Below are 11,016 nucleotides of genomic sequence, written 5' to 3'. Positions count from 1 at the left end.
ACCCAAAAGATGCCCCAACATATAAAAAAGGCACGTGCTCCACTATGTTCATAGCAGCCTTATTTATAATAGCCAGAAGCTGAAAAGAACCCAGATGTCCCTCAACAGAAGAATGGATACAGAAAATGTGGTATATTTATACAATGGAGTACTACTCAGCTATTAAAAACAATGACTACATAAAATACTTAGACAAATGGATAGAACTAGAAAATATCATCCTGAGTGAGGCAACCCAATCACTAAAGAACACACATGGTATGCACTCACTGATAAGTGGCTATTAGCCCAAAAGCTCAAAATATCCAAGATACAACTCATAGACCACATGAAACTCAAGAAGATGGAAGACCAAAGTGTGGATTCTTCAGCCCTTCTTAGAAGGGGAACAAAAACACTCACAGGAGGAAATACAAAGACAAAGTGTGGAGCAGAGACTGAAGGAAAGGCCATCCAGAGTCTGCCCCACCTGGGGATCCAGCCAATCCATATGCAGCCACCAAACCCAGACAATATTGCTGATGCCAACAAGTGCATGCTGACAGGAGCCGGATATAGCTGTCTCCTGAGAAGTTTTGCCAGAGCCTGACAAATACAGAGGGGGACACTTGCAGCCAACCGTTGGACTGAGAACAGGGTCCCCATTGGAGGAGTTAGAGAAAGGATTGACGGAGCTGAAGGGGTTTACAACCCCATAACAACAACAAGAACAACATCAACCAGACAGGACCCCCCCACCGGAGCTCCCAGGGACTAAACCACCATCCCAAGAGTATACAGGGATGGACCTATGGCTCTTGCCACATATGTATCAGAGGATGGCCTCATCAGGCATCAATGGGAGGGGAAGCCCTGGGTCCTGGCAAGGATTGATGCCCCAGTATAGGGGAATGTCAGGGCGGGGAGGTGGGAGGGAGTAGGTGGGTGAGTGGGTGGTTGAGGGAGCACTGTCATAGAAGCAGGGGGAGATATCGGGTTTCTGGAAGTGAAACTGGGAAAGGGGATAACATTTGAAATGTACGTAAAAAATATCCAATAAAAGGAATACATTTTTAAAAATATATTCTTTACTAACCAAGAAGGATGAGCTTTAAGAGGGTTCACTTTCTTCATCTGTCACCTCCCTGATTATCCTAGATCCACTCCAGGATGCTTTCCAGGGCTCCTAACGCATCTTTAGCAGGTTCCTGTCATAGAATCAGTCCATGCTATACAGACTTGCCTCGGAGGTTCTCCTTTATGGATTTGAAACACTGTCCATTCCATGTGCCATTTTAAGTCATTAGGCCACTCTGAGGCCATCACTGGTCTGAAGGGCACTGAAACCATATCAGTGGCTTCTATTACTTTCTCTGAGCTTAAAATTGATATAGATAGTGCACACTCGGGGCTTTGTGTCGTGCCAGAGACAATGGAGACTGCTTTTAATTTTGATCCCTCTTTTCTCTGTTCAGTCCATGACGGTGTTAGAACCTTCAGTGTCCCTGCCTTCCTGTATCTTGGGTGTCCACATTACCTGATTGTTGATGAACCTACATGATGAAGGTTGCTCATGTTCTGGGTTTCCTGTTCCTGTCTTAGGTCAGTTTCCCTTTTCTCCACGTTCATCTTCCTTTCCATTTCCACGGTTCTGCTTAAGTGTTAGCCCCTTGAACTTGAGCACAGGAGTCCCAGGTTTTATGGGAGGGAGAATACTGAAGCAGGATTCTGAGGATGGGGTAAGTTGGATGCTGTACAGAGTAGACTGGATGCTGCATCTGCTAATCTAATCATAGACATGCTTGGAGGACAAAGGGGCTTTATGTCAGTTTGTGAGGGAGGGGAGAGAGAGAGAGAGCAAGGAGAGAGAGAGAGAGAGAGAGAGAGAGAGAGAGAGAGAGAGAGGCGTTTAAGCTATTAAACTATTAGGATTTTGGGACTGACTAATCTTTCTGGTTTCTTCTGTGAACTGTAACTAATTGACAGTTAACCATTCTAGACTCTGCTTCTAGAACTCTGAGTCCTATTCGCAAGACAAGTAGCTATGAAGAGCAAGACAAAGTGTCCCCCATCAGCAAATTAAAATGTCAGAGTCACGGTTTAAACAGCAAGACACGTGTGGGGCATGCCCACGAAGTCGACAAATTCAAACAACTTTAGTCTTCTTCCTCAGCTCCTTCCTCCTCATGGTGGTGCACTGAAGTCTTGCTGTAATTGCACGAAGAGTGCCACTGTGTGGGGGAGCATTCTGGAAGAGGCTGGGAGAAGGCAGGGGAGCCAGGCAGGCAGAGTGGTTCCTGCCCTCAGGGAGCTTTGACGCTGTAGCCAGAAGCTTTGATTGTGTTCTAAGAATTCTCTTTGCAGGCTCCTGGCTGCATTAGGAGGAACTCGAAAGCTGATTTAAAATAATTTCCTACCAAGGGAACAGAGTGGGAATCCGGATGGATGGAGAATTGTTAATTTGACATTTAAGATTGAGGGACAAGTGGGTATTTGTCTCATCCCCTCGGGTTTTTTTTCTCCGTGGGAGAGAAGCAGCCAGCCTCACTGATTGTCAAGTGTTAATGGGAACCCTTCCATTTTTCCCTATTGAAAACATGTAATTTAATGTGAAGCTTCTATTGGTGGGCCGTGAGCAGGCAGAATTCTCAGGATAATGAACTTGATTTTCCACTTGAAATGCAATCCGCATTCACGAATTATCTTTTTATAAGGGAGACATGGAGCAAAGTGGCTCACCCATACATCTCAGTTGACCTCACAAACACCTCTGAAGAGAGCGTCATTACCTATCTTTTATAGACAACAAGGGGAAATGGTAGCCTGGGGCTCTGGACTGTGCCAGTTCACTTCTGGTAGATGAACAACTTGTTATTTCGTTTCCCTTGGTCGAATTGTTATAAACATTGCAACATTAACACCTGCATGACATTTGCACGACTCAGCGCTTCGCAGCCTGGTCACGTGTCTTCTGTGGCTACTCTGCTAACCCTGTGTGCTTCATCTGTAACAATGGGTAAGCCCAGATCTCTGCAGCCCAGCTTGCTTTTGTCCTAGACTAAATCGATAGCAATCCAGCCTCCAGAAGTCTAATCTATTTCTTTATTTGCAGAGTCTCTCTGGGGTGACACCCTTGGCCAGAGAAGACAACACTGGCACTCTCCTGTCAGAGTCCGAAAGCTCAAGATGTAGATGCTGTTACCACCTTGCCTGGGGCTTCCTGCTACTTGGCTGTCTTGAGTCAACAATAGCCAAGGGGACAGAAGAAAGAGAGAAAAGTTATATCTATATGTTTGAACAGTGAGTTGTGGATGTTTTCAAAAACCCCAGAAAACAGCCCAAATGAAGCAGGGAGGTGGTGTGTGGGGGTGGTGGAGGGGGGCAGCAGATGAAGCTGGCAGCAGGTGCTTACTTAATTGCTCCAGCTGCTGCCAAGTGTTTGGCACAATTTCCCCTTCATTTTTCAGTTATTGGCCCGGGAGCTGGTTTTACGTTTCAGCTGTAACATGGTAGGCACCCCCTCCCCCCTTCCTCCCATTTCGACAGGAAAGCAAGCAGGCAGCTTTTCTTTCAAAACTTGCCAATACGTCCAGTCCCTTAGATGTGTTATTATTTTTATTTGCCTCAAAACGACACGTTAGCTATAGAAGGGGAAATTAGCGTAAATGTAATTTGATGTTTGATTTGGTCTCGCCCGGGTTGCTACGGTCTGAAACTTTAATTTGCCTCCAATGGTTTGATCCGATGCTTCCGACTCATCTTGTGATTCTGATTTCTGAATTGTGTATCTGAGCCTGTCACCTCCTCAGCCATTCTCTCTTTAAAAGGTGGTTTGTTAAATTCCCCCACTGGTAGGGCACATTCCGTTTTGCCGTTTGGCTCCCTTTAAATCTGGAAGATAACCATTGCAAAAACACTGGCTTTGGGTTACTGTACGGGTCGTCATACAGCAAATATTTATGAAAACTAAAGACCATGTTGAAATCTCAGTAGGAACAATGTGCTAAAACCAGGCCAGGCAACCAGGAGGAATTTAAAAATACATAAGGGATGGTCGTTCCCTCTCAGCAGGTTTGATCCCTAATGGAATGGACGCTGGAGATGAGGCAAACACAGCCCAGAGAGAACCACCATTGTGACGCATTAGAGAAGCACCCATGACGATCAATCACTGCTGATGGTAAATACAACATAGAGGCTATGAAAATTCTTCATTTTCTCCCCTTCTTAAACTAATCCTGCTTACACAGTGCTGTTTTGACTGTTGAATTGATGGAGGTGTTGAATTGTGGATATTGGATTGTGACTCACTGTGGGCACTTTTAATCAGACCAGGGTCCAGGGTATTCTGAGTTTAAAATATTTTCGTTTTGGACTTTCGCTGTTGTATTCCAAGAAGAGGGAAGAGGAAGTTGGTGTCATGAGGGAGTTAGGAGACCAGGGGTCTCGGTTTATTTTCACATCAGCCGCTTAGGGCTTTGGTTCCTCATGCCTTAGCCTGAATTAGGTTCCCATCAGTGTGAATGATGTGAGTGTGATGTCTTAAACTTTATCCTGGGTGGGTCTAGTGTCCCTCACAAAGAGCAAAGGAAACCCAAGGCCCAAGGAACTGTACCAGGCACCAGAAAGACAAATGAAGAGTCTTTGGGCTTCTGAGTTCTCAATTTTAAATCCCAACCTCTGTAGAAAGCCTGGAGGTCAAAGCCAGCCAGGTTTGAATAAGTCAGATTTCCTTCTAATTCCCAGTGGGTGTTACATTGGCCTTTAAGAGTATTAAAGTGTGATCTGGACAAAACCAAAACAGAACAAAAAAACAAGCAAACAAACAAAACACGAAAATCCACAGGTGTCAAAAACATCAGTGCTGGTTCAAGTGTATGCTGAACCGAAAAGCCCTGAAGGTGAGTGAGTTATAACACTTCTGTTCCTACAGAAGGAAGTGGCACAGGGTATGGAGGGAGGAGGGCTTGTTTCTCTCCATGGCCTTTTCATGTTCAATACCATAGGCAGCCGTGACCCAAGCCCTGATTAAACACGAACCCATATGTTGCAGCTGGTCTCCAAGGAGTCCACCTCCCTTCTGACCCTTCCCACCCAGGTGACGGTCTTGCCTCTCCCGTGGATCCTTTCACCTTGTAGGCTCCCCAGGCAGTCATTTACCGTGTATCTTTGCCACCTGCCATAGTTAATCACAACTCTATTTTTTATCGTGTGTGTGTGTGTGTGTGTGTGTGTGTGTGTGTGTATAAGATTACAGCATGATGCTTTGTTGTGATCCCCAAAATTAAGAAAAGTAGCATGTTCACTCCCTTCAGTTATATTTTTATGTGTGTGGGTCCACATGTACACATAAGTAGAAAGCACCTTAAAAAAAAATCTGTATTCTTACCCGATTTTCAATACACAATGCACTATAACTAGTCATGATACCATAAGATCTCGAGATGTAGGAGTCAAGTGCTGTCTCCAGCTCAGTGGGTCTTAGGCCTAAAGCAGACAAGAATCACCTGAAGGATTTGTCTAAACACAGACTGGGGGCTGGGAACTCGACTCACCGGATCAAGTGCTTGCTGCAGAGGCGTGTGGCTGTGAGTTCAAATCCTCGGCATCCATGTGGTCAGGAAAGTGTACACCAGCGACCCTAGTGCTGATTGGGGAGAAGCAGGCCAGAAGCAGGCAGATTCCCAGAGCTCGCTGGCCAGAAAGTCTTGCCATCGAGCTCTGGGTCTATCGAGAGACCCTGTTTCAAAAAATGAGATGAGACTTCTAGACGCTACAGAGGTACCTATGGATGTGTACACACGCTAACACATACATACGCATGAAACCAAAACAGTCCCCCCACCCCCGACACAAATGGCTAGACATGCCCTCCGGAGATTCCAATGCAGTAAGACTAGGGTGTTGCCTCCAAGTGCGCATCTAACGAGCTCCAGGATGGTGTTTGTTCTGGGGTCACACTGGTGGCTGTTGCAATAACTCCTTCCTGGAAGTTCAAGAACAGAGGAACTAGCGTCTCCTAAGTCCTGTTCGCTTCCTTGGTGTCTGCACCATGGAAACTTGACTGGTACCTTCTTCCAATCACCCTCTAGTTGTTGTTATTACATTAAACATTCAGTGTGACCACTCTGTCATCTGACCACCTTTCCTTGTGTTGCAAGTTTTCCTGAACTTGAATTTATGATCTTCATATGCTCTGTTGAGTCTTTATCCATGTTATTTCCATTTTAATTCCTAGGAAATCTCCTCTTCTTCTCATACCCAATGGTGTTTCTTTTTTAGTTTAAGAAACACACACACAAACACACACACACACACACACACATGCGCGGGCACGCTTGTGCACGTGTGTATATGAGAGAGAGAGAGAGAGAGAGAGAGAGAGAGAAGTCAGATGTAAAGCCACAGCATATGTGCAGATGTCAGAGAACAATTTTTTTCCTTTTTAAAAATTTTTACTAATTAAATCTGTGGACATTACATATATATGCATGAATCAAATGCATTCTAATTGTCCCCATCTCCCACTCTGTCAACATCCCCTCCTCCCTATAAATTCCATTCCCACATTGAAAGACATTTTGTGATACCTTCTCAATGGAAAGAATGCTCATGTTTATGGCTTCATGATTTTTACACTGATTCATTTCACTCCCTTTCGTCCATGTTCATGCAGTAGCTTACTTAGCCTGTTGATAGTTTTAACTGCTTCTTTTTGAAACATTTTATTTCATTAAGTATTCTTTAACATATATGGAATTAATAGTTAAAGACATTTCATTGCTGTTTACAAAGCAAGGAAATGTCCTATTTTTGAAGGAAAAAGCCATATATAGAGTTATATAGAGTTTCTGGTCTTCAGAAAAAAAATGTTAAGGTGATTCTTAAATATTTCTACCACCAACAGTGAAATCTTTCTTATGTCAGACTTATATATCTCTCATGCAGGTAGAGTAGAAAACAGCCAACCACCGATGTTTACTAACATAAGCAGGCCTGTTTCAGAAGCCGATTCTACTGTACACAGTTCTGTGACTTAGAGTGAGACACTTAATCTTTGTCAGAGGACAATTTTATGGAGACAGTTTTCTCCCGCTCCCTCCTTCTACCTTTACCTGGGTTCCAGGGATCAAACTTAGGCCGTAAAGCTTGCACAGAAAGCATGCTAACTCATTGAGCCATCTCATTGGCCCCCCGATGAATTTCCTTCTGACTGTTAGTCCTCTGATCTAATTGTTTGCAGGCAGATGCTAAACACTTCATAGCATACAGAGATATCTTATGTGAAGGTTATCCTAAGTCAACCTTGTGAATGAATTAAGTATTGCTTTATGAATGAAAACAGGCTCAGAGAAAATAAGTAATTTGCCTAATAACCACACATTTTAAACACTTCAATCGCAGGAATTTCACATATCCATGGAGGATAGATGCCAATCCCTTGGAGGCTGACTAAAACTGCATGTAACACACAACCTTATGTTTGTTTGCTGTGCTTTTGCCTTGTACGATAAATAATAAAAGAGAGCCACCATAACTGTACTGCGAAAGACGTGATATGTTTATAAACTGAGGGTTTCAGCACTAGATGTATAAACTGAGGACCTGACCATGCTGAATTATGGTTAAGGGGAAGGTTTTTATTGTAGAAAGGAGGGAGAGTACAGCCAGAGGCATCTGGAAGAGTCCAGAGCAGAGAAAGAAATTAGCACATTAACCATGGCCAGCAGGCGAGAGAGAGAGAGAGAGAGAGAGAGAGAGAGAGAGAGAGAGAGAGAGAGAGAAGCAGGGAGAGGGAGAGAGGAAGACAGAGAAAGTGTGGACAGAGGACAAAGGTGAAATAGCAGGGTTGTGAGGAGAGATGAGGAGCTGGGGGAGGAAAGCCCATGAGCGGGAGAAGGTCAGGGTAAGGGGTGGCAAGAGACAAGCCAACAGGCCAGCAGGCACTCTGAAATATCTAACAGCTTCTAGTGATACTGAGGGTACCAGAGGCCAGCACGCACTTTGGTGTGCTAATGGGCACCGTGAGTAGCCCTTCTGCCGGAGGTAGAAGTTTCTTTGGTAGAGGAGAACTGGCTCCACAAATTCCTGAGGAATGTTGGCTTTGTTTAATGTCAAAAACTTGGGTCTGACAATGTGAACATGGTCTCTCACCCTCGAAAGCCCCTCTGGATCTTTCTGACTTGAGGTTTGGACCTCCCCCCACCCCCCCCCCCTTTTCCTTAGCAAGAATTTTTACCTTTTTACTTAAAGGAGCCACCTCTCTGCTTCCCTTTGGCAGGCCTGGACCGCCAGCATCAATACTCTAGCACTCTGGAGACTTGGAAAGTAAAACAAAGGTTGCTTGAACGCAAACACTCTGCCACAGCGTTTTATCTGATAGTGGGGGTGCGCGCTCCACTCAGTGACTGACAGGCAAGTAACATATACAGTGTGCACACGTTGGATGGAGGGACATATCCCACAACCGGATGGAGCCAGTGAATGATACGAGGACATGATTGCCCTAAGGTATGGCTGAGGAGAAGGTTTTAATGTAGACGTGAGGCAGAGTACGGCCAGAGGCATCTGGGAGAGTTCAGATCAAACCAGGCCATAAGAGGAAAAAACAAGGGGTGGAGGTGAGAGGGAAAAAGAAGAGTGGGGACAATCAGACTAAGAGAACCAAGAGCAAGTCAAGAGAGACAGAACAACCAAGAGGGGCTGAAATGCCAGGGTTCTATAGGAGAGAGAAGCTGGCAGGGAAGGGAGTCAAGCCCCAGGACTATAGAGGTTTAGGGTAGCGGTATAGTGAGAAGAGCTGAGAAGAGCCAAGACTCTGTAACTGGGACTTACAATACTGAGAGAACCCAGAGGTCAGCATGTGCTTTGGTTTGCTGCCATTTGTCCCTGAGTTTCTCTGGGACCTGACAGCCAGGTAGGCTGAGGTTTTATTACACTACTCACCATGATGAACAATTTAGAACTCATCAATTATTCATGTCTGGGATTTTTCCATTTAACATTTTGTGCAGCAAGTTGTGTAGGTAAGTAAATCATGGACAACAGAACTCCGGAGGCTGCAGCGGGAGAACTCCTGAGTGCCTATTAAATGACTTGGTTCTGGTTCCAATGGCGGAGGTTCTGAAGTGGGCACTGCCAGCACCTACTGAATTCTTACCAGCTCCGAGCGACTCTAACGTGGGTGTTCTCAGAACCACATTTTGAGAAACAGTCCTCCGTATTGACATAATTGGCAGCATCCTTCCTTTAAACACTTCCCTTTGGTTGCTATGATACACCCCTCCTCCCCAAGTTCTGTGGGCTCTCTAATTCTGTTCTCCATCTCCCACTTCCTCTCCAGCCTGTACCACTGTCCCCAGACTCTCTGCTCCTTCCTCCGCTGTCTGTCCCCTGGGGCATGGCTCCAACTTGGGCAGATGGTCCAACCTTGCCCTGGTGAGTGCCAGCCTCCTGGTGAGATCCGTGGATTTTGGAACAGAGTTGTACTTCATTCAGCCTGGGTCCAGGACTTAGCTGTGAAGAAGGTGATATTGACGCTGCTGCTCCAATCACCCCCACCCTGCTCTGGGCCTTTCCTCTTCCATTAAGATCTCCTGCTTTGCAGTTTTCTAATCAAATTAGTTCCGAGGGAAGAGCTGATCTGTTTACACGGTCACACTAATGTGCCAACTCTCCCAGTCACTGGCATTTGCAAAGCCTTTTTCCGTCTTTGTGGTTTCAACCCTGTTATTTCAGGCTTCCCTTAGCAGATAGGGTGATTCAGAAGGGCACGACCAAGGGATAGGGCGAGCTGATTTGAGAAGGGCTGGCTCTTCTCTTCTTCGACATTTCTAGGAGCGTAGACTGAAAACTAGCCTGTCAAACGGCTGGGAGGGCAGGACTTGGACCTTCTAGGTCTTGGGCAAGGATAAGCAATAACTGCAGTCACAATAGGCCAGACCCTAGAAGCACGGAGGATAAGGACAGACTACAGAGCTGCAATTGGGCTTACTTCCTGCCACGCCTACCCATGGCCACGCCTACCCATAGCCACTCCTACCCATATACTTCTAAGAGCTCCTCTTCACTGGTCAGGTCTCATCTTAAAAGTTCTCTCTTGGGAATAAATAGCCTGACCTGGCCGCCAGGTTGTGGTCCCTTTTTGTGATCCTGTGTTAGCAACCGCTTGCCTTTGTTGTATTTATCACAGGTTGTAATTATTTGATTTCCTTCTTCCTGTCTCCTTCTGGAGTTAAGTAAGGCTCCAGGCGGGTGAGACCAGGCTGCCTCACACCCCTTCTATGCAGGTTCAAAACAGAGATCAACAGGAAGCCGGAAGGACAGCATGAACAAGCCCTACCACCCTGCAGTCCCCGAGCTGAAGCAAACTGTCCTCAATAGGCATGTGGTGCAGAAAGGCAGAAAACTGACAGTAATATAAATGATTCTTGTATGTAAAACTGCCAATAGATGTTTGCCCAGTAGAGGGGGCAATTGGCGCTTTTCCTGCGACTATCAAGATCTGAATGCGCCATAGTTTTCCTGAGGTCCCGTGTGCTCTTAGAATTCTCCTTTGAGCCAGTCAGAACATCTTACTGACTGCCTCATTAGTTGGTAAAATAACATCTCTGACAATCTCTGACATATTAGTTTCATATTTGTACCTGAGTCAAATGTTTAGCTTCTTAAAAATATTTTTTTCATTCGAACTTCATGGAAACCAAGTATTTTGTGCATCAAAAGATACTATCAGGAAAATGAAAAGTCCCCCTACAAATGGAGGAAAAAAAACCCAACCCACACACAAATCACATCTAGAGAATAAAGAACTAAACTTCAGCAATACCGACAGGAGCAGTGACAAACAAACACAAACAAAACAACAACAATAACAAAACCAATTAAAAATGGTCAAAGGCTTCAATTAGGCAGCTCTCTAAAGAAAATACAAAAGCACATGTGAATGTCACCAGAGTTGTTAGGTCAAAGCCTGAGCTCTCCTGGCATAGCGGAAGGACCACAGGACAAAGGCAAGCTGGCAGAGGATAGACAAAG

The 11,016-nt window shown here is 45.2% G+C and overlaps 1 long non-coding RNA gene across 4 annotated transcripts; it reads left to right on the top strand.

Annotated features, from left to right (window-relative positions):
* The first annotated feature begins 962 nt into the window (after positions 1-962).
* On the top strand, positions 963-10,719 carry RGD1561251. 4 transcript variants are annotated; one of them, XR_010061253.1, is made up of 4 exons: positions 963-2,995; positions 3,092-3,279; positions 4,051-4,159; positions 8,261-10,719. It is a non-coding gene; the product is annotated as an RGD1561251 (long non-coding RNA). The 4 variants fall into 4 exon arrangements; XR_010061252.1 differs by having other exon boundaries at positions 4,048-4,159; XR_351052.5 differs by having other exon boundaries at positions 963-3,279.
* Positions 10,720-11,016: the final 297 nt, after the last annotated feature.

The sequence above is a fragment of the Rattus norvegicus genome, chromosome 1 (assembly GCF_036323735.1).
Source record: "Rattus norvegicus strain BN/NHsdMcwi chromosome 1, GRCr8, whole genome shotgun sequence".
Lineage (NCBI taxonomy): Eukaryota > Metazoa > Chordata > Mammalia > Rodentia > Muridae > Rattus > Rattus norvegicus.
This window is presented reverse-complemented; position numbering and strand designations above follow the sequence as displayed.